Source organism: Quercus robur, chromosome 3 (assembly GCF_932294415.1).
Source record: "Quercus robur chromosome 3, dhQueRobu3.1, whole genome shotgun sequence".
Taxonomy (NCBI): Eukaryota; Viridiplantae; Streptophyta; class Magnoliopsida; order Fagales; family Fagaceae; genus Quercus; species Quercus robur.
The window spans coordinates 1,527,352-1,551,796 of NC_065536.1; the positions used below are offsets into that span (position 1 = coordinate 1,527,352).

Consider the following 24,445-nt stretch of genomic DNA (forward strand, 5'->3'; position numbering starts at 1 on the left):
ATTTTCTTCCAAACCCTAATCCCGCCAAACAAAGTCTATTATTTCCCAGTTTCCCTCTCAATCTCAAAATGTCATTCTCCCACCTAACCATTTTTCTCCTCTTTTGCTCTCAGTCCATAATTTTTCTTCCAAAGCCTAATCCCGCCGAACAAATAGTAAATTTTCCCTCTCAATCTCAAATTCTCAAGCTCCCACCCAACCATTTTTCTCTAATCTTTTGCCCTCAGGCACATAATTTTTTTTCCATACCCTAATCCTACCAAGCAAACAGTAGTTTTTACCTCTCAAATTCTCAATCTTAGGCTCCCAGTCCCACCTATGACCTAACCTTCTACTCTTTAAGGACACAAGCTCTTAGTCTCACACTCTCAAGACTCGTCTCTGATTCTTAGTCTTTCTCTCACAAAGAAAGACTTTCCTCCGAAGGTCTCGTGGAATTCCTAATCCCTAAGTCAGTCAGTCTCCTTCTCATCTCCGTTCTCCACTGTGGCTCTGCCACTATGTAATTCTGTCTTTGGTAACCCTAACCCTTAATTTGTTTGGTTTTATTTTGAGTTCACTGAATGTTTCTTGTTGATTCTAATTTTTGTTATTTTTTTTTTGGGTTATTTTCTTGTAATTTCAAGGGTAATTTAAGAGATTCAGCTTCAGCCTTGTGAAGGACTAAATCTCAAAGGCTTAAAGAGTTCCTGGGTATTTTTTCATACTATTTATAATTTTTTTTTTTTTGAGTTCACTAATGTTTTATTTATTTTTTTCTATGTTGTTTGATTTTGTTTTAAGGGTTATTTGTTATTTTTTTTTAGTTCACCACGTTGTGTCGAACTTTCATGTTTATGTTTGATTTAGCTTTTTTTTTTTTTTTTTTTTTTTTTTTTTTTTTAAGTACACTCATGTTATTTGCTGTTTGATTTTGTTTCTAGGGTTCAAAGATTGTAAATTTATTTGTTGATCATCATTTTGATTGATTATACTATTGTGATTTCAGTTTATTATATCATGCTATTGATTGATTATACTGTTGTGATTTTAGTTTATTATATCATGCTATTATGGTTTTAGTTGATTATCTTGTTGTTGTGATTTTAGCACTGATTAAGCTGCATGTATGGTTTTTGTTTACTAATATGTTATTAAAATTAGTGTATGATTGTGTGTTTTAGTTAAAGGTTGCTTGCTTAATTTATTTGTTGTTGCTTCCTTAATTATTATGTATATGTGATTGTTATTTATATTGATGTAATTAGATCATGGCTACTTGTGCTTCTTGTTCTACCCCTCCTAGTAAGCCTAATCCTAGTCCATTTACTGAGGCTAATCAACCAAACACAAATTCTCCCATTCCACCATTAGATGTTGCACCCCTCAAACACAAACAGAAACTCAACAAGCTACTATTAATGGTGGTAAAGTGCCTTCTAAGATATGGGATCATTTCTCTAAAATAGGGGGTTGTGACCCCCTTTACCTTAAGTCACAGTGCAACTATTGCCAAAGGCGTTATAATTGTCACCCAAAAAGAAATGGAACCTCTGCCATGTGGTCCCATATAAAATCTGGTTGTAAGAAGCACCCTTATAGGCATGATAAAGGCCAAACCACTGTGAGTTACCAAAGTAAAAAAAAAGGATAGGGAGAGGGTGTTAATGAGTTGGTGTTGAGGAAGTTTAGTGTGGAAAGACTAAGGATGGCCTTGGCTAGGATGATTATAGTTAATGAACTACCTTTTAGGTTTGTTGAGCATGGCGGGTTCATTGGTGTTATGGCAGAGGTAGAGCCTAGGTTTGAAGTTCTCTCTCATGTTACTGTTGCAAGGGATTGTCTTAGACTTTACATTAGGGAGAAGGAGAGTTTGAGAAAGGTTTTAATGGCTAGTCAAAGAGTGTGTTTGACAACTGATACTTGGACTTCAATCCAAAACCTTAATTACCTTTGTTTGACTATACATTATATTGATCTTGATTGGGTTTATCATAAAAAAGATTTTAAATTTCTGCCTAGTACTTGATAATAAGGGTGAGAACATTGGTAGGGTGGTTGAGTCTTGTTTGCTTCAATGAGGGATAGATCATATTCTTACAATTACTGTTGATAATGTAAGCTCAAATGATGTGGCCATAGAATATCTTAGGAGGAAAACAAAGGATAGGGTAGGTAGCCTCTTGGGTTGTGAGTTCCTTCATATGCGTTGTTGTGCCCATATTTTGAATTAAATTGTGCAAGATGGGCTAAAGGACCTTAATGAGTCAATTGTTAAGGTTCGTAATTCAATGAGGTATGTGAAACCCTCTCCTAATAGATTTGAAAAGTTTAAGGCATGTGTGGAAAAAGAAAAAATTCAAAGCAAAAGTTTGTTGTGGATTGATGTGCCTTGATGTAAGACTTTTTACAAAGTTTCTTGGTATGTTCTATGAGACAACTTTAAGATTTTCTAGTTCCTTGTTTATGACTACTAATGTGTAAAGTTGAATTTATTCAACTATGTGTTGGCTTTATTCTATGCAAAATTTGCTTGTAATTCAGCATTTAGAAACCCTATATTTAGGTGAAAATAATGTAAGGGTTGTGTGTGGGAGAGTGTGAAGAATTGATCAAGTGTGTGCATCAAGAAGCAACTCGCGACTAACTCGCGAGTGGCGACTTGCTAGAATGAGGCACATGCAAGAAGTTGAAGGGTCAGGACAGCTGGATCACTACAGGACAGAGTACAATCTGGCCATTCTGTTATCTGGCGACTGGAACTTGCGACTAATCCTAGTCGTGAATGACTCACTAGTGCATACTGTTTTGTTGAAAAATGACTTTTCACATTCCTTCTCATACCCTACTATAAATACCCTTATACCACAAAATGTAGAGAGCTTTTAGGGAGAATTTTGAGAGATAAGCCTTAGAGAACAACAAAATTGACTCATCCACAATCTTATACATTTGATTCTCCAAATTCCTCTACTCTCACCCTCTCCATTGTCATACCCTTGAGAGGATCTTAAGCCAAATCCTTACCTCACCAAATTCATAGCAGTGAGAAGGTTCTTGGTGTTTGGAAAGCAGTTCGAGAGAGAACCAATTCATTTTGATTGATGCAATGAGCTAATTGCGGGATCCGATAAGTTAGAGAAGACAAGGTTAGGCTTAACCTTGTTGGAGCAAGAAGCTTAGAAGGCTTAGGTGCATCGGGTAGATTAGGCTTGGAGGGTCTATTGCTATTCATATATCCCAACTGATTTTCTAGTGGATCATTTTTCTGCTTAGAGGGCAGCGGAGAGGTTTTTCGCCGAGTTCTTTGGTTTTCTCTTCAATAAAACGTGCCAGTGTTATCTCGTGTTTGCTTCTCTCTATCCCTTACTCTTTGCTTTTAATTACTGCTGTGTTGTGATTAAAATATGGCTTAGAGTAGTTGGTATATTTGGGTATTGCTTATATTTATCATTCCGCACATATATTGTTTGAATATAAGCTTGCTTTGGTTATTTTGAATTTGGGGTCTAAACATTCACTAGTATTTTTACACACTAAGTGAGCTTTCACCATGAGCTTGTTAGTCTTCAAGACTAGTTAAATCAATTGTGTAATGGCAGGGGTGATCCTTTGTTAAAGGGTATGGCACAAAGAATGAAATTGAAATATGATAAGTATTAGTGAAGTGTTGGTAGGATAAATTTGATGTTATTTATGGCTGTTGTGGTTGATTCTAGATATAAATTGAATTATGTGAAGTTTTGGTCTAAACAATGGTATGACAAGGAGAAGGCTTATGAGTTAGGATTGAGAGTTAGGAAAGCTTTGAATAGATTGTACAAGCACTATAGTGGAGCAGTGGGGACCCTATGTGGTGCTAGTGCTAGTGGGACTAATGAGTCTGGTAGTAGTGATGTTGCTGTCCTCCATGCTAAGTGGCTTTGGTAGTGCGGAAGAGAGGATGAAGAGGTACAATAACATACACAAACAGCACTTAGCAGATGAGGATAATGTAGAATGCAAATCTAAATTGGACTAATACTTGTTAGAAGCTAGTGTAGATCCGAAGATGGAAGGCTTTGATATTCTTGATTGGTGGAGGGTGAATTCTTCAAGATATAGGATCCTTTCGCAAGTTGCCCGTGATGTTTTGGCAATTCCTATCTGTACCGTTGCATCGGAATTTGTATTTAGCGCAGGGGGTTGTGTTTTGGATCCTTTCCGTAGCTCATTGTCTTCCAATACTGTTGAAGCTTTGATTTGTACACAAAATTGGTTGAGGTCCAAGGATTCAACTGAACCAATTAACCTATGAGAGGCAATGGATGAAGTGGAAAACTATGAGCTTGAATCGGGTAATGTATTTTTTCTGCTTTTGTTATTTATAAATTCTCTTGTATTTTTTTTTTTGTTATTTATTTATTCGTGAGTTATTATTTATATACAATTTGTTTTGGTTTTTTTTTTTTTTTTGAGCTTGCACCAAAACCTGCTGTGGGTACAGATTCTGTTCTAGATTGATTTGGAAGGTGGGGTTTTTTTTTGGACTTAGTTACCTAAGGTAACTTAAAAATTTTATGTAATTTGCTTATGATTGTTGGCTACTGTTTGTAATGGTGTTAATTGTCATGTAGTGCTTTCTACTTTCTGCTTATCATTATTTTTTGGGGATTGACATTGTAGGGATGGAGTATTTTATATATGATGACTTGGAGTTGGAGTTGGCTGGTTGATTGCAGAAATTTTTTGTGGATGTTTTGCTGACTTAATCATGGAGATGACCAAATTAGGAGTGTTTGGGTGCTTGGGCTGTTGCCGGTGGCTTGATGCTTCTGTTGCTGCTCTGTCCTTTATTTTTGTTTACTAGATGCACACATGACAACACAAGCACTGAACACACACTTGAAAATTATTAGGCTATTAGTCTTAGTAGACTAGACTGCCTCCATTTTTTGTGAAAAATATGTAGTTGTGTAGTGTGCCAACTGTATATTCTGGTCCTACATCCATTATATATATATATATATATATATATATATTTGTATAGTGCTTTTTAAGCACTACTTGACTGCTTTGTAGTGTTGCACCACTACTCCTCCCTAGGGCTGTGCTACTGCTTATATTTGATGTGATTACTATGATGCTAGAAATATTAATGTTAATGTTGCTGCCATGCTAGAATTCTCTTGTTTGGATTGAGACTTGATACTTTATAATTGTGTTTGATTTGGAATGTTGTGACAGGTTTAGATTTATTAATATGTGTTAATGAATTTAATAAACACGTGTTTAATTTGACAGGTTAAGATTTAAGTCATATTATAGTTGGGACTTGATACTCTATAATTGAGTATTTGATTTGGAATGTTGTGAGTCTTGTGGCAAGTTGAGATTTTGTGTTCTTGTGGTTGAAACTTGATAAAGAAAGGCTCAGTTAAAAAGAAGTCAAAATGGGCTCAAAATGCTATTTTTTAAAGGCCCAAAAGCCCAAAACTTAGAATAGTAATTTTTAGGAGTCCAGTACATATAACCGAACAAACTGCATTGAGCTGCTGAGATTAACCGCACCTTGTGCAGACCGGTTCTTACCTTCCAAAAGTGAAGTGCGGTCATGCATAGGGTGAAACCGCACCTTATAGGCGTGGTGCAAAAAACCTTTCCAAAACTGACCGAACTGAATCATGTATACCCCTAATATAAATATGTTATAAGTATAAATATACAATACTTGGTGTGCGTTTGACTCCAAATTAAAAAGTTAGCTTATTTTACTATTCAGTTTTTTTTTTTTGTACTATTTATGGGTCTCATTGTACTATTATAGCTAACTTTTATTTTTATTTACAGTACTTTCAGCAAAAAAGTTTTCAATTTCAACAAAATAAGTAGATTCCAAATAAACCCTTAGTTGTTGTTTTTTAGGAAATATGCTTGGTTAACACAAGAGTACTAAAAGAGCAAAAGGCATCCGATTGATGAAAGAAGAGACCAAATAGAAGATTAAAGTTGAGAGGTTTTTTTTTTTTTTTTTTTTTTTTTTTTTTTCTTACAATATTGAAATTCTACTATAGCCTAATCTAAGTATATATATGTGTGAAACTTCTTCTTGAAAACTTGAATCCCGGCCCTTATCCCTCACACCTACAAATATTTATACTTGTAGAGTGACAATCGCACCAAAAGTTTACGGTGGTGAGATTAAAGTTGAGAGTTGAGACCCCACATTAAAGATCTTTAATAAATAAATGAAAGTTAAAGTCGGAAAGTGATGTAGCCAATTGATCCTTTTAGCTAGCCCTGCTCTCGCTTATCTGATCTTTAATAAGTGATGATCTTTTTCATTTTGAACCATTTGATTCTCATTTTTGCTATTACCGATATTATTCTACTATCTATACTGACAACTTGTCAATTCAACATTATAACATATATATATATATATATATATTTATATATTTGTAATTCTAATTGTTTCACATGATTCACTATTTACTAAAAAAAAAATTAAACAAAAAACATGACTTCACTGTAAGCTTGAATCTTTTATAAGGGCCCAGTCTAAGCAGGAGGAGTTTTGCTTGGAAAGTTTAGACTATGGATATTTTTGGTTTCCTGCAAAGCTTTTAAGATTTTGCAATTTGAAATGTTTGACCGCAATTACCGGTATGGTTCTTAGAAAGTTCAAAGACTTCTTCTTTTGGGTTTCGCATAGCTTCTCTGATACTGCAATGTATAAGAAGTGGGTCTTTTAGAGGAAGTACATATGCAAATAAATTAATAAGCTGATAAAAAACTAATCCTCCACTTTAAGCAGAAAAGGAAAACAATAGTCAATTAAAAAAAAACAAAAAAATCTAGGTTCACACTATTTTTTCTAACTATTGATGTCACCTATTGTAATTAGTAAATAATAAAAGTAATATTAATTATAAGCCTTATAAATATGATGTTTACTCCTATCATGGTTTAAATATGTTATGAAAGGTGGTATCTCTAACCAAACTCAAAAGCAAAATCAGTGGTGGTGGTTTTGCTTTTGAGTTTGGTTAGAGATACCACCTTTCATAAACATCATATTTATAAGGCTTAAAAAAAAAAAAAAAAAAAATCACACACCAACGGGTGGAAAAAGCAAAGGCACCATAATTGTAGCCTAGTACAAAATATCAAAGATGGTCCACCTTCATTTACTGTAATCTATTATTTTAAACCTAATGGCCACTTGGTTTTAGTTCACCATTGATTCACACCACGATTATCAAAATTAAAATCTTACATAAGATCAAAGAGATAATTATGTGGATCGGATTGTAGGATTGAATTGAAGATCAAAAATCACTAGATGCTATATCTAATTACTAATTGTCATATGTTAAAGAAATAAATTTGACAAAAATTAATTTATAAGAGGTAATTACTCCTATGTTAGAAATTACTAATAGAAACAAATGACAAACTCCAAATTTCGAAGTTACATGTTCCAACACCTGAAACATACTTAACTTTCTAAATTAACAATATAGTGCAAAAAACAATGCTTCTAACCATGTACACCATGGTAATAACACAAGCATATAATAATGAATATTCAATTATACAAACTAAGTTCTTTATTAATTTGTTGAATATTTTCTACTCATTTTAAATTCAAATTGGTCAAATTTATATTCATTTTGAAGCCTTGAATATATACTTTATAATGGAATAAGTAGCACTCAAAATTTTTTTAAAAGATAGTCCTACATACAAATGTTTAAGTGAGCAAAGCATCTACTAGAACTCACTAAAAAAATTCGAGGGCCAACTCTGGTCAATGTATGTCCACACCAAACTTGATCAGATCACAGTTCGCACTAATCTCCTCTCCAACCCACTGACAAGTAAAATAAAATTTCCCCACTTACTACAAAGTCTTTTTTTTTTTTTTTTTTTAATTTTAATTTTGGACTATAATTCTTTTTCTTTCTTTGTCCTTCATGATGGGACCCTAAAAAAAGAAAAAGGAAAAAGACATTTGAACTCAATCTGGCTTACTAATAATGACCGGTATGGTCGTTAGAAAATTCAAAGATTTTTGTTTCACTCAATAACTTCCCTGATATTGCAAGCATTAATTGAAAAACTTATTTGATTATTTACTTAAAGTTAACAAAAATATAGCAAGCCTAGAAAAAGTGAGTCTTAAAAAGGAAGAATATATGCAAATAAATTAATAAGCTGATGAAAAAAAAACCTAATCCTCTACTTTAAGCAACAAAAGAAAACAATAGTCAATAAAACCAAAACAAAAAGTGATATTAATGGTGAATTTTATTAAAATAATGTTGTAACTGTTTGGTAAAAAAAAAAAAAAAAGACATTTGAACCCAATCTGACTCTTACTAATAATGAAAAATCATTAAACTCTTGTCTGAAATTGAAGGCCCCATATGCTTTGCCTAATTTTCAACATAGGCTTAGACTGTGAGGGATCATTTCGGGCATTTTGTAGGCCCAATTAATCAAGAAAATGTTATTGTTGGAGATTGTAAAGAATTGCTATCAATTGTGGAAAAATGGGCATTAGGCCCGTTTCGTAAATTAGAGCCTAAAGCAATAAGCTTTTTAGAGATTATTTTGAATGATAGTGGACTTTTAAATTTGGGTCCTGTGGACCAAATTTAAGCTTACTTGGTCCTATTGTAGGTTGGATTGGGCCCAGAACATTAAGGAACGTTAGGACAGGGACCTAGGAAATGTGGCTTGAAATTGGACAATGCTCTGTACAATTGCCCGGGTTCTACACCTACCTAGAACTATAGGAAATCAAAATCATTTTCTTAAGGACACAACAAAATTACTAAACATTTTCAAATTTTTCCATGACATCACACATGAGCTAGAAAAAAAATTTAAAATTACAAATTGTGGTGACCAATATGTGAGGTGGTAGGTTAAATTATGTGAAATTGTAAAATTTTTGTTGTGTCCATAATTTTATTGTTTTAAAGGGCACCGTCTCTAGGTACTAGTTCACACCAATCTGGTTCTGATTCCCAAAATCCCTCACCCGGAATCAATGTCACATACCTATTAGCCTAAGCAACGCACTTTATAAAGTGGTTTGATTCGTTTGAAAAATTAACTAAGCACTTGTGTCCTTTCCTAGATGACATTTTTCATCCCAGCCAAGCAGACTTTGGCTGTGGTAGAAGAGTGAGTGAAAATATTATAATTGTATAGCAATTAATTAAGACAATGCTTAGAAAGAAAGGATTTAAATAATGCATAGGGTAGGTTTTAGTTGAAACACTATACAGATTTATGATTTTCCAACCAACATTGTGAACCTTGTCATGATGAATATGATATCTTATGTGACTCTCCCAGTCTTTATTTGGTTGAATATGCATGTTGGTATATGTTTTAAGAGTTGACAATGATAATTCAAGTTATTCTGTTCTTCAAGGACCCACGAGAGTACCTTGTAGCCAACGTTGACAGGAAGGCTATCAATCCCTGGAACAGATTATACAAAACCAATATTTATGAAAGTTTGTGCAAAAAGAATTTGTTCAGAAATGTTTAATATATTGGTGCATGTCTCATTCGCAACTACCTATGTAAATTCCCAATTACAAAACTACTCGGATGCTAAAGGTGGTGCAATGCAATGAAGTCCCGTGTGTGAACTGTGAAGCACAAGGTTGAAGCAGAGTTACAACAGAGCTACAAAACACTTTATTTAAATGAGAAGCAGCAATAACTATGGATTTAAGTGGAACTTAGATTTGGGTTTTTATGGTGGACCAAAATTTAGTTGATCTGATACTAGGTTGGAATTGGCCCAATACATTAAGGAACGTTTGGATAAATGTAGTGTTGAAATTACTGTTTCCATATGACCATGACATGCATACAACCACCTAACTAGAAACCTTACGAAATCAAAATCATTTTCTTTGAACAGGCACTATCTCTAGGGAAATGCTGTTTTTTTTTTTTTTTTTGCTACATCTAGGGAAATGCTGTTAAACCAATCTGTTGTCATTCTCCAAATCTCTAAAGTCATATATGAAAAAAGAGTTTACTACTGCTAATGAGGGAAAAAAAGAAGAAGTAACTGATGTATACAAAATTCTCACTACACTGCACAAGCTCTACGATGCAATTGAATCTCTGTACGAACTCCTTAGATGTCAAAAGGATTATATAACAATTACAAATCAACTTCAAGGCATAAATCCTTCATGAACCAAGCTAACAGGACCAACGGCAATTGAATATACATTAGCTGCACTAGCCATTTAGGCTTTTTTGATTACTGGTCCACACAAAGTGCACACCCGAACAATTTTAATATACAAACAACCTGCTTCTAAAGCCGAATTGTTGACTTGACCTTTAGCGAATTGGTTGTGTTAAATTACCAATTGTCCCAAAAGTTTAAGCCCAACAAGTGGGAATTTAACATTTTAAATGGGAGGTAGAGTAAAACCAGGGATCGAACTTAGGATCGCCTGCTCCGATACCACATTAAATTACCAATTGTCCCAAAAGCTTAAGCTGTTAGAAAATGGTGAATTTAATCACTTAACCATAAGTTTAACAGGTTTGTTGGTTTTTAGACCCCTTAAAACCACAATCAGATTAACCTAGGTAATTAGCCAAGTGATTACTTAATCAAATTAACAAATCTATGTTAACACAAATATATCATATCAATGTATAGCAGTAGAAAATAAAAACACAACGATATGATAACCCAAGAAAACCAAACCGGTAAAAAACCTGGGGAAGATTTAACCTAGCTATCCTCAAGGTAAAAAGCAAATCCAGTAGAAAGAATCGAAGTTCATACAATAAGACTTACAAGTCCCCACGCTTGACCTCTTATTGCTACCCACCAGTAGAACTTACTGACACGACCACATGCAAGCTCCGAATCCACGGACTTCTTCTTTCTTTGACCTTTGCAAAATACAAACACCCACGCTTGTAACTTTGAGATCCCACTCAAAGGTTTAACAACACAAACTTTCCTGTTTGTGACTCTAAGACCACATTTGAAGGTTTAGATCATCAACACCTTTGATGACTAGAGAAGGCGACAACTTCTACAATACCAGATCTTGAGATTCTTCAAGGAATAGCATAGGTAGAAGACATAAGAGAGCTTTTTAGGAACAAAATCCTAAATACAAAAGAGGCACACTCTTTTCTCTCTGAAAAGCCATATAAAAACGTGCTTAGGGTTTCCTTTATATACTGAGAGAAGTAGATTAGAAACCCTAATCCTTAATGGGCTTGAACTACTGTTTAGGTTTAATTAAAATTCTGCAGATACGACTTTTGATCGATCGAGCCTATCTTTCGATCGATCGAACCAGACAGATTATGAAATCTTCTTCCTATAGCTTGTATGTTTTTGAATCTTGACTTGAATCACATTGAGCATTGTCTAATAAAACCTATAGACTTTAAGGTCTATATCTAGACAAGGTTGTGTTCACGATTTGCCAATTGTTCTAAACATTTAGAACCTAACAAGGTTGATTCAAGAATATTAAGATCCCGGCGCATCTTGTAGCTGCAATATTTTATCTTTGGTTGTTAATGATCATAAAGCTGAAATTTGAAAGAAATATTGGTTATACAAATAAAATTTTCCTCTTAACAAAAGCAATCTACGTACTTTTGAAATCACGTCCCTATAATGACAAACTTGATAACCAGTCATTCACATTCCAACAACAAAAGAACATGGAAACAAGAATTTACAGATATAGATAAAGCCAGTTGATTCCTATCCATATGTCACTGCTTGACATTGTTTCTTCTTGACATCCATGATATGTTACATTCAGGATGTTGATTGGAGCCTCATCTATAAGCCCTTTTGTGTCCATGTCTTTGTAAATAAGGACAATGCTTCGGGGAGGAGAGAAACAGAGCTTTGTTGTTTTGATATATAGAACTTTTCCGTTCTGCATATGGAGCCTTTTCAATTAGCTATCTCGCACCAAAATGTAAGACATAGCTATATGAGGTGCATCATTGCTTAATTATTTTCACCAGCATAAGCTACACTTCTCCAATAAGTTTAGACTGCATAGGTTCAACAAAGAAGGTCGTAGCTTCAGGACAAAGGGCAGAAAATACAAAAGCAAAGCTTGAGAAATAAAAAATTTCAACAGGTTTTTTATGGAAAATCAAACGAAATATTTTACTTTGACATGAAAATGATTCTATCAGTTAAAAATATTCAGCAAACTTCTCTTCTATTTCCTTATTATAGTCTAAAGCTCAAACCCATCGCAAGATCAATACGGTGTTTTGATTTCCCACCCACAAATTCTAGCAAATTCTCAATTAGTACACCACCATTCTGAATATCGTAGTAAATTTCTGTGGGTGCTGGACATAACCATTATAGCACTGTAGCATTTTATTTAATTGATGCCAGAGGTTTAGCAAAATTCCAAACAGTGCGTGACTGAGATAAAATCAGCAATTGAAAAACAACAATATGGAAAATGTAAGCATTGACTAGACCTCTTAATCCCCAGTAACTTCCAATTTGTTGACTATGATTTAAAACTTAGATAACCACATGGTGGAATGATGTTGAGCTATTTTATTGGAATCATATAGAACTACATAATGAGGATTACACACACAAATATACCTCCTAGATAGCTTAAAAAGGCTAAAAGAAAAGCACCTTAGTTATGAGAAGTTAAAAAATCAAAGGAAAGAAAAATGCAAACCTTCAGTGTAATAACCCTGATGTTGAGGAGAAAATAGATGACATTAAGGCCTCAATATATGAAATCTGAGGTCAAAAGATGTTCATCACTATAAAACTCAACACTGTAGCGCACTACACCATTCTCCATGCTTATAACTTCAAACACTCGCTGGCTACTAGATTAATGAGCTTCTTCTGTGATCTGAATCATGAGTGACAACCATACCCAACAAATTAATGTAAAGAAAGCCATAAGAAACTAAATAGTTACATCCAGACAGAGAACCTATAAAGCCAGCAGAGGAATAATGAAGGAGAAATTCGAGAAAATTTGGTCATTGGAAATATTAGTTAGTAAAAAGGAAAAACTTACTTCCCTTGGCAGTTCAAAATCCAAGATCGCATCCCCAAGCACTCACCGAACATCCTTTCTCTGTCCTCAGAGGTCTATTGCAAAGCAAGGAATGTAATGATTAGAAGTAACAAGCATCATCAGAAGTAAGAAGTTTGCAAAGAAGGCATAATTTTTATAAAGATTAGAATTATACTACTTTTAATCACAATGGACATCAATGTAATGATCTAAAGTGAAAATATATAGTAGACTAACCTTAATTTCAAGAAGCTATAACATGTTAAGATGAATTTCAAAGTCTATGCAACAAACAACGGATGAGCATCACGAGCAAATAAAGTAGTAGCCAGAATGATTTTTTTTCCTAAATAAAAAAAGGTGATTACTAGGACAGACTCCAGAAGCGGAGTGCTAATTGCTACAGTAAACTGTACTACTATGCCTTGAAACTTATTTAACTCATAAGCAATATCAGGAGCATAAAAATAATCCAGAAAATATAAACCTACTTCCTACAACAAAACAGAGCTACCAAAGACTGTTCAAATGAGAAGCAGCAGTAAGCATGGGTTTGACAATCAAACAGAAAAAATGGAAGTTAAAGGAAAAATATACCATATAATAAATTTGGGAGGCATCATCTTCCTTGATTTCCGTTGTGAGTGGTGGTGTCAAGATCATGTTCATTTCCTTCCTCAACTGAATTCTTGAAGTCCCTGATGGGGTTTCATCTTTGAGATTGATCTTATCTTCCTTGTCCATCAGAAATAATCTGCCCACAATGTATATGTTAATCCGTTGGTCGAATGCTATTTGGAACAACTACAGGATTTTGTCTAAGATCTGAAAACATGAATGACAAACAGAAGAAAATTGTTTTGAGATTTAAACATTTACACTAGGAGATGAGCTAGATATGACATTGTCAATGGTTTTAGGAGCTGTAGCTGCAAAAGCTTTTGAGGGTACTCCAAATTTCTTACACAGAAGAATACTGTTTAACACAAGTTTAAAACATATATATTAGAATTTTCTAGCAAATTCTTCTTGATATGAAATAGTCCAGTACTTTCAAAATTAGGGAACTTAAAAAACTCCAATTTTAAATCCATGAAAAAACAAAAAACAAAAAAAAACCAATAAAATGGTAAACAAGTTACATTACCTCATAAACCACAAAAGCCGCTCTTGAGCTATGTCTACTCCCATTAAATAAAACTGATGTAGATACAAATGAAAAATTATCAAACAGAAATACTGGAACAGTTTGCAATGAAAAATTGTCTTAGAAAATATAAAATGCTCCAAGTTATAATTAATTGCTTCCAAATGAATCAATATGAGATTACATCCCAGCTTTAAGGCACGTTCTTTCAATAGTTAGAAAAGATACCAGGGTAAGCTAAAGTGCTTCTGAAGGCTGATTAAACAGTGTTAAACAACCAATGAGAATTGAATCAGATACCTTACATTGATGTAAGGAGGCAAATTTTCTGTTTAAGCAATATCTTCATATTAGATTTTAACCACAGGCCAAATAAATCAGACTCGTACTCTTGATATGGTTTCCTACATCTTGAAGGAAATAAACCAAACTGTGGAGGAAACTCCTGGAGTGAGACAGATGGAAATAAGAAAGCAAAGAAGTTGCCACAAACCAATAATGAATTTGATTTGCTATCAAGAATGTTGTTCTGTGATTGTTACTTGATCCAAAGAATATAAATTTACCTATAGGTTAATCATAATTGAACTGCCTAGAGCAAACAATAGTAAAATGGCTTCATTGCCTTCTTCTTCTTCTTTTTTCCTTGCACATATTGGTGACTAATTCAGGTATTTCCATTTTTGAATGTCATTCCAAATTGGGCGACTAGCAACGGTAAAAAGAAAAGCAAGCATTTATCATCTCATCCCCTCCATTCCTGGGGGAAACATCACACTCTTCCCCCTCTACCGTGACACGAAACTCTTCAATCACTAAGACAAGAAATCCACACGCTTTTGCATTCATCAATCTCCTAAATGTATAACACTAAACCATGAAACTTAGCAAGCAAATTTCAAACCTAAAACATAAGGCCAGAAATTATGAGTTGAAAACTGCTCAATTACCTAACTCACCTTTCGTTTACCACCATATAATATGAATTGCACATGATATGTTCCATGATGCACATCCTAGTTTCCATTATGAAATGATAGTGGACCTGCTTCTATGGCCCTTTCTCAAATGAGCATCCATGTGTGAAAAATTGATTCATCACAAAATGTACATCCTTAGATATTTGAATAAGATGTTTGGTTCAAATGAAGCCAAAAAGAATTAAATATTTAGCATGAGATTATGAAGAATGGACAAAATGATTAGGAAAAATAGACAGATGATTAAGAAGAAAATATCAATATACCTCACAGTAGAGGAGTAAATGATCCGTTTAACAAAGCCAAGGTATATGTAGTTTCTTCTTCTTTCCTGCTAGTAATGAGCCTCCTGTACTCCACACTTTTTCATGTAATGAAATACTTCAGACTCTAAAACAAGAAATAAGCATATGATATTTCCTTATAAATGGTTGTAGATAGAAATAAAGTCTATTGTAATCTTTAAAATGAGTTCCTAGATGAGTTCTCTCCCTCCCCCACCCCTCCCCCTCCCTCACCCTAACCACCACCCCCCCCCCCCCCCCAACTCCCTCTCTCTTCCCCCTTCTATCACTGTCTGTCCCACATATTCCTTCCCTCCCTCCCTATCCTTTTCTATTTCCACATCAACTCCCACCTTTTGGTCTGCCTTCATACACCTTTTGCCATCCTTCTATCCCTTCTAGTTCTTGCCCACCACCATACCCCTTACAACCATCCACATTGCCTTTTAAACCTTCTGTGCTTACACCTCCACTATTACCAGTTATCTCCCTACCTAAAACTGATACCAAACTAGCTTCAAACCTTAATACCCTCCATCTTCTTCGGTTCAGGGGGGGAGAAAGCTTCCTTTTTGTATTGATGCAAAGTTTTTCTCTTTTTCTTTCAATGGTGGGCGACATGATTCGTATGCTTTACATGAGAGTAGCTAGCATGTCAAGCACACTATTTGGGTAGGATGTAAAGTATTGGAGTGGATCCTTTCTTGTTTTGCTGATATTCGTGATTGGGTTTCGGGGAAAGTTTCCATTTGCAAACGTTTCTGGGAGAATAATAAGTTGTTGGAATTTTGTGGGAGGTCGAATAAGGCTGGTGTTTTTGTGGTCATAGTTGAATACTATGGTGGGGCTCGCTGAGGGTGTGTTATTGTACCAACAAGCTCCAACTGTGCAGGTTGGTCTTTGTTTCAGAGAGAGTTGAAGAATTTTTTCACTAGTGCTAAACCGGTTTCTTTGGCTGAAGTTTCATCCAAAAATGGTGGTGGTGGAGGTGGTCAATTTGCTGGTGGTGACCAGAGTGGGAAACCTTTGTCTGCTTATGGTCATCAGCAAAAGTTCAGGAATTTTGAAAAATTTGGAGCAATTTTGGGGCAAAACGGGATTCCTGGACTACCTACAGTAAATGGTTCTGTTTTAAATGGCAAAGTTTCAGTCATTAATGGCAGGCCCATGCGGACTGTTACTTTTAAGCTGACTCCTGCTTTGTTGGCCTTGAGAGTGAGTAAACCTGAGGGCGGGAAACGTTCTGTAACTTATATGGGTTCAAAGGTTTTCAGTTGGCCCAAGGCTTCAAGTGGCGGGCCAAAACCTATAAACCAATCTGGTGGGCTTGTCAAAGCCCATCCCATGGAGACAGATTCTTCACTTAGGGGTACATTGGTCATTCCTGTACCTTTAATAGAGAGATGCGATGGTCAGCGTTCGTAGGTACAAGGGGAGAGCTCGAGTGCGATGGAGGCTCCTGGGTCGCCAGTGACTACGGTGTCGCCAATGTTAGCAGCGACGCCGGTGATAGCAGCGACGCTATCGCTAGTGATAGTGGCGGCACCGATGATAGCGGTGGCACCAGCGCCGGCGAGTGCGACTGAGGCCTTTAGGTCGCCGGTGACAACGGTGTCACTAGCGAATTCGACGGAGGGGTCCGAGTCCAAGTTTTTCGGTGTGGAGGTGTCAAATCGGAGGTTGAGGCAGAGAACCAGACTTCGTTAGCTGGTGTTTTGGAGGATGGGCCGACGGCGAAGCTGATGGGACCTGGGTATGTTGTTCATCTGCTCTTCGACATCAGAGAGCTACCCAAAACTCTTTTTTTCCTCTGTTGGGTCTGGGTAGTGAGGAGGATTTCTGTTTTGGAGAGAGAGATGACTCCATGATGGTTTCAAGTGAGAAGGGAGAAAAATGGAGCCATTTGGATGGGGTTGAGATGTTACAGGAAGGGCCTGAGCATCCTCTGCTGTAGTGGAAGCACAGTGAAATAAATCCTAGTGGTTTATTTCATGGAGAGAACGAGAATGGTTCTTTGGAGTGTTCACCTTTATCTAAATGGGACCCCAATGATCATAAGGAGTTGGAGGTGATCCAGGAAGGTGGTAAGGGAGAGTTTCGAGGGTCAGTGGTGAAAAACTCGAAATGGGTTTGTAGTATGATGAAAATTTCTGTAGAATTGTGGGGTTTCCTATTGTTAAGCACGAAGATCAATGCCTGGCTTTGTTCCGTCTTCTTGAACAAGATTGTGTTGACGTTGTTAGTGTTGGGTATTCTTTAGATATTGTGAACTCTAAGAAGAAAGGGCTTAGGGAACTCAAAGGTTTGTTTTCTTCTATTAATTATGATGGGGTAGCATCTAAGGGGAGGAACAGAGACCTCTTAATAGGTAAAGGGGCGATTACCAGTTTTAAATGAGTTTATGGCTACTATCTTCGAATGTTAGAGGATTAAATAATCCTAAAAAATGAGAGGTATGTAAAAATCTTCTCAAGGAGTGGAAGTGTGATATAGTTTGCTTTCAAGAAACTAAGATGTCTTCTTTAAATTCTTTTGTTGTTCGGAGCCTTTGAGGTAGTCCGTTCTTGGATTGGGTTGTTCTAGATGCAATTAATACAGCAGGGGGTGTGTTACTAGTTTGGGACAAGAGAGTTTTTGAAAAAGTTGATTGTGTTGTTGGTCTATATTCTGTTAATGTGTTATTGAAAGGGGTTGCAGATGATTTTGTATGGGCTTATTCAAGAGTGTATGGGCCTAATGAGGATAATCTGTGAGGTGCTCTATGGGAAGAACTTTCAAGGATGCACTCTAGGTAATACGGCTTGGTGTGTTTTTGGGGATTTCAATACCATTCGATACTCGAGTGAGAGACTTGGTTGTGAGGCTTTTAGTCCAGCTATGTTTGCTTTTTCAAACTTCATTGAGGCTAATTACCTTGTGGACTTACCCCTTGAAGGGGCTTCGTTTACTTGGTTTAGAGATTCGGGGTCTGCTTGTATGTCAAGAATTGATAGAACCTTGGCATCCGTGTATTGGGTAGATCACTTTGGAAATGTGTCTCAAAGGGTACTCCCTCGGGTAGCTTTTGACCATTGCCCTCTTTTGGTGGTGGCGGGTAATGTTAAAAGAGGTCGGAGTGCCTTTAAGTTCGAGAATATGTGGTTGAAAGAAGAGGGTTTTGTAGAAAGGGTTCGGCATTGGTGGAATGGGTATCGCGTTTCGGGTTCTCCTAGTTTTATTCTGGCTCGTAAATTAAAAGCTCTTAAAGAGGACTTGAAAAAATGGAATAAGGAGGAATTTGGGGATCTGGCCTTTAGGAAGAAATGTCTTTTATTTGAATTGCTGGGTTTGGATGCTAGGGAGGACTTGTCTGGTCTTTCTCAAGAGGAGCAATCTCGTCATATTCACATTAAAGGAGAGATTGCTTATCTTGCCTCTTTGGAGGAGATTTCTTGGAGACAAAGTCCCGGATTTTATTTGTGAAGGAGGGGGACAATAATACTCGCTTCTTTCATAGGGTTGCAAACTCCCATAGAAGAACTAATCATATTCGGGGTATAGAGGTGGATGGAGTCCTCTATGAGGATGAAGAAGAGGTGCGGTCTAGGGTGGTCAATTTTTATCAGAGGTTGTACACTGAGTCAATTTCTTGGAGCCCTTCTATGGACGGTTTAGAGTTTGCTAGAATTGAGGAGGATGAGCGGCTTGAATTAGAGAGGGATTTTTCTAAGGAGGAAGTGGTAAAGGTTCTTCATGAGATGGAGAGTCATAAAGCCCCAGGTCCTGATAGTTTCACTATGGCTTTTTCTTCAAAAATGCTGGAGTGTAGTGGAAGTAGATGTTATGGCATTCTTTGATCATCTCCATAGGAGCTCAGAGTTTGAACGGTCTCTGAATGCTTCTTTCTTATCTCTGATCCCCAAAAATAATAATGCTATAAATATCAAAGATTTTAGGCCTATCAGCCTAGTGGGCAGTGTGTATAAGCTGTTGTCTAAGGTTTTAGCTAATAGATTGAGGCGGGTGCTGGATAAACTTATTTCAGAGTCATAGAATTCTTTTGTTGGTGGCAGACAGATTTTGGATTCAGTGCTAATTGCTAATGAATGTCTAAACAGTAGACTGAAATGTCGTACTCCGAGGGTGGTGTGTAAGCTAGACATTGAGAAAGCATACGATTATGTGAATTGGGATGCTTTGTTTTATCTGTTGGAGAGAATGGGCTTTAGGGATAGATGGAGGAGATGGCTAAAGACTTGTGTCTCTACCGTTCGCTTCTCAGTTCTAGTTAATGGATCTCCTACTGGTTTCTTTGGTAGCTCTAGAGGTTTCAGACAAGATGATCCTTTGTTTCCCCTTCTCTTTCTGTTGATCATGGAGGTTTTAAGTCGTATCCTGAAGAAAACTGAGGAAGGGGGTTTCATTCAGGGTTTTCATGTGGGTCCTGTTAATTCTACTGGTATTTGGGTTTCTCACCTCCTATTTGCTGATGATACCATTCTTTTCTGTGATGCCTCTAGAGAGCATATTCTTTCTATTAGGCTAGTTTTGACTTGTTTCCAAGCTTTTATTGGTCTAAAGGTGAATGTAGGGAAAAGTGAAATTATCCTTATTGGGGAGGTGTGTAACATTCAGCATTTGGCTAATATCCTTCAATGCAGGGTGGGCAGTTTGCCTATGATTTACTTAGGTATGCCATTGGGTACTTCATACAAAATAGCCTCTATTTGGAATCTGATCCTTGAGAGGATGGAAAAAAAGCTTTCAGGTTGGAAGCGATTTTATTTGTCAAAGGGTGGTAGACTCACCTTGCTGAAGAGTACCTTTTCAAGCCTTCCGATGTATTACCTTTCCCTTTTTACCATCCCTAAAGCTGTGGCGACTAGATTGGAATGCATCCAAAGGAACTTTTTGTGGGGTTCATCAATTGAGTGTTTCAAATATTCTTTGGTGGCCTGGGATAAGGTTTGCTTACCACGTGAGTTGGGTGGTTTAGGAATTCGGAAGTTGGTGCCTTTTAATCAGGCCCTGTTAGGGAAATGGCTTTGGAGGTACGGCCATGAAACCTCGCATTGTGGCGAAGGGTCATTGCCATGAAATATGGGGAAAGAAAAGGGGGTTAGTGCACTAGAGCTTGTAGTAGGGCTCATGGTTGTGGGTTATGGCGGAGTATTAGTGAAGGGTGGGAAACTTTCGCTAAGCATTTCTCTTTTGTGGTAGGGGATGGTTCTCGTATCCTTTTTTGGCATGATAAGTGGACTGGTGATGTTCCTCTCAAAATTCTTTATCCTTAGTTATTTTTGTGTTCAGCTAATAAGGAGGCTTGTATTTTTGAGGTGTTAAGCCCTCCTGTGGGTGATAATGACAGAGCGTGGAGTTTAAGTTTTCACAGGGATTTCAATGATTGGGAGTTGGCGGCTTCCTACTCCTTTCTTCATTTCATCCAAACCCGAATTCCTAGGGAAGGAGGGTGTGATAGGCTTTGCTAGGATCTTAATGGTAGTGGGAAGTTTGATACTCGGTCCTTTTATCATAAGATTCGAAATGTAGCTCCTTCCACTTTCCCTTGGAAAGGAATTTGAAAAGTTAAGGTTCCTAAAAGGGTGGCTTTTTTTATGTGGACAACAATCCATGGTCAGATTCTAACTTTGGATAACCTTATGCTTCGTGGTCGCCTTTTGGCGAATCATTGTTGTTTGTGTTGTTGTAATGCGGAATCGGTGGATCACCTATTACTTTTTTGTCCTATAGCTCATTCTTTGTGGATGTATATGCTTCGGTTGTTTGGGATGGTATGGGTCTTGCCAGGTTCAGTTGTGGACTTATTATTTTGCTGGTATCATTGGCTTGGGAAGCATAGCTCTGATATTTGGGATTTGGTTCCAGGATGTTTAATGTGGACTATTTGGATTGAACGAAATTGTCGGTCTTTTGAGGATGAGGAGAAAATGGTGGTTCAGTTATTAGAGCATTGCCAGCGGACCCTCTTCGATTGGTCTCGTTGTTGGGGCTATTCGGATCATTCTACCCTTTTGGATTTTCTTTCCTCTATTAGTATAGATTAGGGGCTGCTTCTGTCTTTTTGTTTCTTTCTTCCTTTGTTCACTACCGTGAACTTTGTGTGCTTCTCTTGCTTTTCTTTTATTAATAACATTCTCTTCTTACTTATCAAAAAAAAAGATATTTCTTTATAACTTGATAAATACCATTTACCTAACCCTATAACTTTCAAACTTGATAATTAACAAATTTATTTTAAAGCCTTGAGGGCCCCTCTCTTTCTTCTTAAGACTAGCATTACATAGATTTCATTTCATGTGTCGCCAACTTATTAGATTGACTACAAAAGAAAGTGAACATGTCAAGTTCAAATTTTAGTAACATTCATTCAGGTATTATTATTATTATCATTTTTAAATAGAGAATTTACCACACATTCACACATTCTAGTAAAGCTGCATATAGTGGGCATACCAGATTGAACCATTCGTGTCAGTGTCTTTGTGAGCCAAAATCTTAAATTTAATCTACCTAAGTTTTGATTATTTTCTTTTTGAGGGAATTTTTGAGAGACGAGTAGGATAATTAATTAAAATTTTGGTTAAATAAAAGAAGATGATGAAGAAGAAGGTGTTATCCATGATTGGATCAGAACTGCAACGCCGAATCAAGCCGTTGTTGAACTTTGCTAACCCACGCACAATTGCAAATACCTTTTCACCATCATCATCCAAAAATATGAACTTGTATCTAAATTTATGAACACTGAAAAGGGGGAATTTCTTGTCTTTTATACCAGAAAAAAAAAATCTATAAATTAACATCATAATATTTTTCTTGAAATTTATTTCTTGCTTGTAAATTGAATAAACTCATGAACAATGATTGTGAGCAGACCAGCACCTTTCAACCAGTAACACATTGGGGAACTAGAAAACTACAACCTGAATGTGGATTGCATAGGATCAGCCAATAATATAAAACAAATGGTACCACATCAGCGCTTCCAAATGCTCAAGCAGAGGAAATTAACTAACATCATGAAAATGATCATGCCACAATCTTGATTATCAATTCTATTCAAATTATAACGAATATTTTGAACTTTTCCAGACTCAAATCCATGGACAATGGGCCAAAAACTAGAGCTTGAAGTTTAATAGTGGAAAACATAAATTGGTATTCAATAGGACACAAGACAGTACTGCTTCCAAATTTACATGATTTGAAAATTAACAATTACAGAAGTACATGTTTCAAAACATTACGTTTAGTTTTACTGAAGTCTGATCAATGTGGATAGAACCTCAATCAGTTAATAGAGTCACTTAACAAATTTATGGAGATTTTAATGCATTAGTGACTTTAAATTTACTCAACAGAACCCATTTGTAGTTACTTCCATATAAAAGGTCATTGATCTTATAATTGATAGGACAAATGTTAGAATATTATAAATGAAGTGTGATCAGAAGTTATTGTTAGGACATATTTGTTTCACTTGTTAGGAACATATGTCACTATTTTATGTAATTAGCTTATCCTTTGACAAAACGCACTTTACTTGTATTTGGGTAGATTTAAGATGTGTTTAAATACTTCAAAAAATCATGTTTCAAGACCAAGTGTTGAAGCCTTCAAGTCTGTCCAAGAAAACAAGCTGATAGTGCAAATTCATTAAAGCTCGACAGTTGGCTCGACAGCTGCATCTATCGAGCTTAAGAAAGCTATTCAAGCCCTGTGTGCTTGACACCTACTATCTGTTGAGGTTTAAGAATTTCAGAATTCTGAACTGATTTTCTTGGGATTCGTGAATATGTCTTTGGGCTTTCTTCTCTCCTAACCCTAGACATATAAAAGGATTGTTTTAAGGGCCGTTAAATAGTTCACAAGTTGCACAAGCATTGAGAAAACTCTGTTCAAGCAAATTGTGATTGAAGACGAAGTTCTTGTCCTAGTTCATCTCTTTCTCTTGAAGTTGCTGTGTATGTGCACCGTAGGGTTTTGTGACCAAGCATTTTCTTGATTTTCATCATGTGGATGAATTGAAGAATTTTGCAACCAACAATCTTCTTAGTTGGTAATTGAAGTAGCGTACTGGGATCCGCGCAATTGGTTAGTCATGTACTTGGGAGTTGTGTATTAGAAAGGGGAACTGTCACTACAGAACAAGTCCAATTGAGTATTGGGGTAAGGGTTCAACTGTAGATTGGTAAGGTACTTGGGATTCCTTTACTTGTAACCGCTTGTTATGATAATAGTGGAGTTTCGAGAGTAGTGACTTGAAAATCACCCGGTGGGGTTTTTGCCGTTAGGTTTTCCCCATTCGTAAACAAATCACCGTGTTATTTATTTTCCACTGCATAATTAGTTTATTAGTGATTTGTTTATGCTACCAAGCGTTTACATGATAAATTGATTAATTAATAACTTGACTAATTAATTAATTAATTTCTATCACAAGGGGTTATTCAGTTTGTGGCCTATCAAGTGGTATCAGAGCAGGTACACTCTGATTAGGGTTTAATCTTTGTTGTATTGATCCATTGACCCCTATTTGTCATGGATAGATGACAGTCATTAATCATACCTCCTTTATTTGATGGCACCAACTATGCATACTAGAAAGTACGCATGAGAGCTTTCTTGCAGTCTTTAGATGAGAAAGTGTGGCAAGCTGTGGAGATAGGCTGGACTAAGCCTACATAAGTGCCAGCCGACTGGGATGATGCCAAGATTAAGGCGGCAAACTTCAATAGCAGAGCATTGAATGCGTTGTTCAGTGCAGTCACCAATGAGGAGTTCAAGAAGATATCCTCAACTGAAACTACCAAGGAGGCTTGGATCATCCTCCAGACAACCTATGAGGGTACAAAGGCTGTCAAAGATTCAAAACTTCAGAGGCTCACTACAAGCTTTGAAGAGATAAAAATGGAAGAGGATGAGTCATTCGATGAGTTCTATGCTAAGCTAAAGGACATAGTGAACTCA

At 36.3% G+C, this 24,445-nt stretch overlaps 1 protein-coding gene across 17 annotated transcripts in view; it reads right to left on the bottom strand.

Moving 5' to 3' along the window:
• The window catches only part of LOC126716614 (putative disease resistance protein RGA3), a 98,712-nt gene that overhangs the window by 11,633 nt on the left and 62,634 nt on the right, over positions 1–24,445 (bottom strand). For 6 of the 17 annotated variants that reach the window (XR_007652170.1, XM_050417461.1, XM_050417462.1 and 3 more), the window contains 2 exons: positions 15,458–15,552; positions 14,212–14,264 (listed from right to left, as the gene is read on the bottom strand). The exons of 1 other annotated variant lie outside the window; for it this stretch is intronic. The gene's annotated coding sequence lies outside the window, so the exon portion shown is untranslated. Of the gene's footprint in view, positions 1–11,524; positions 12,049–12,710; positions 12,894–13,064; positions 13,139–13,661; positions 13,819–14,211; positions 14,265–14,511; positions 15,162–15,457; positions 15,553–24,445 lie in introns of those variants that run through there. 10 more of the 17 variants (XR_007652157.1, XR_007652168.1, XR_007652155.1 and 7 more) reach the window with 8 other exon arrangements.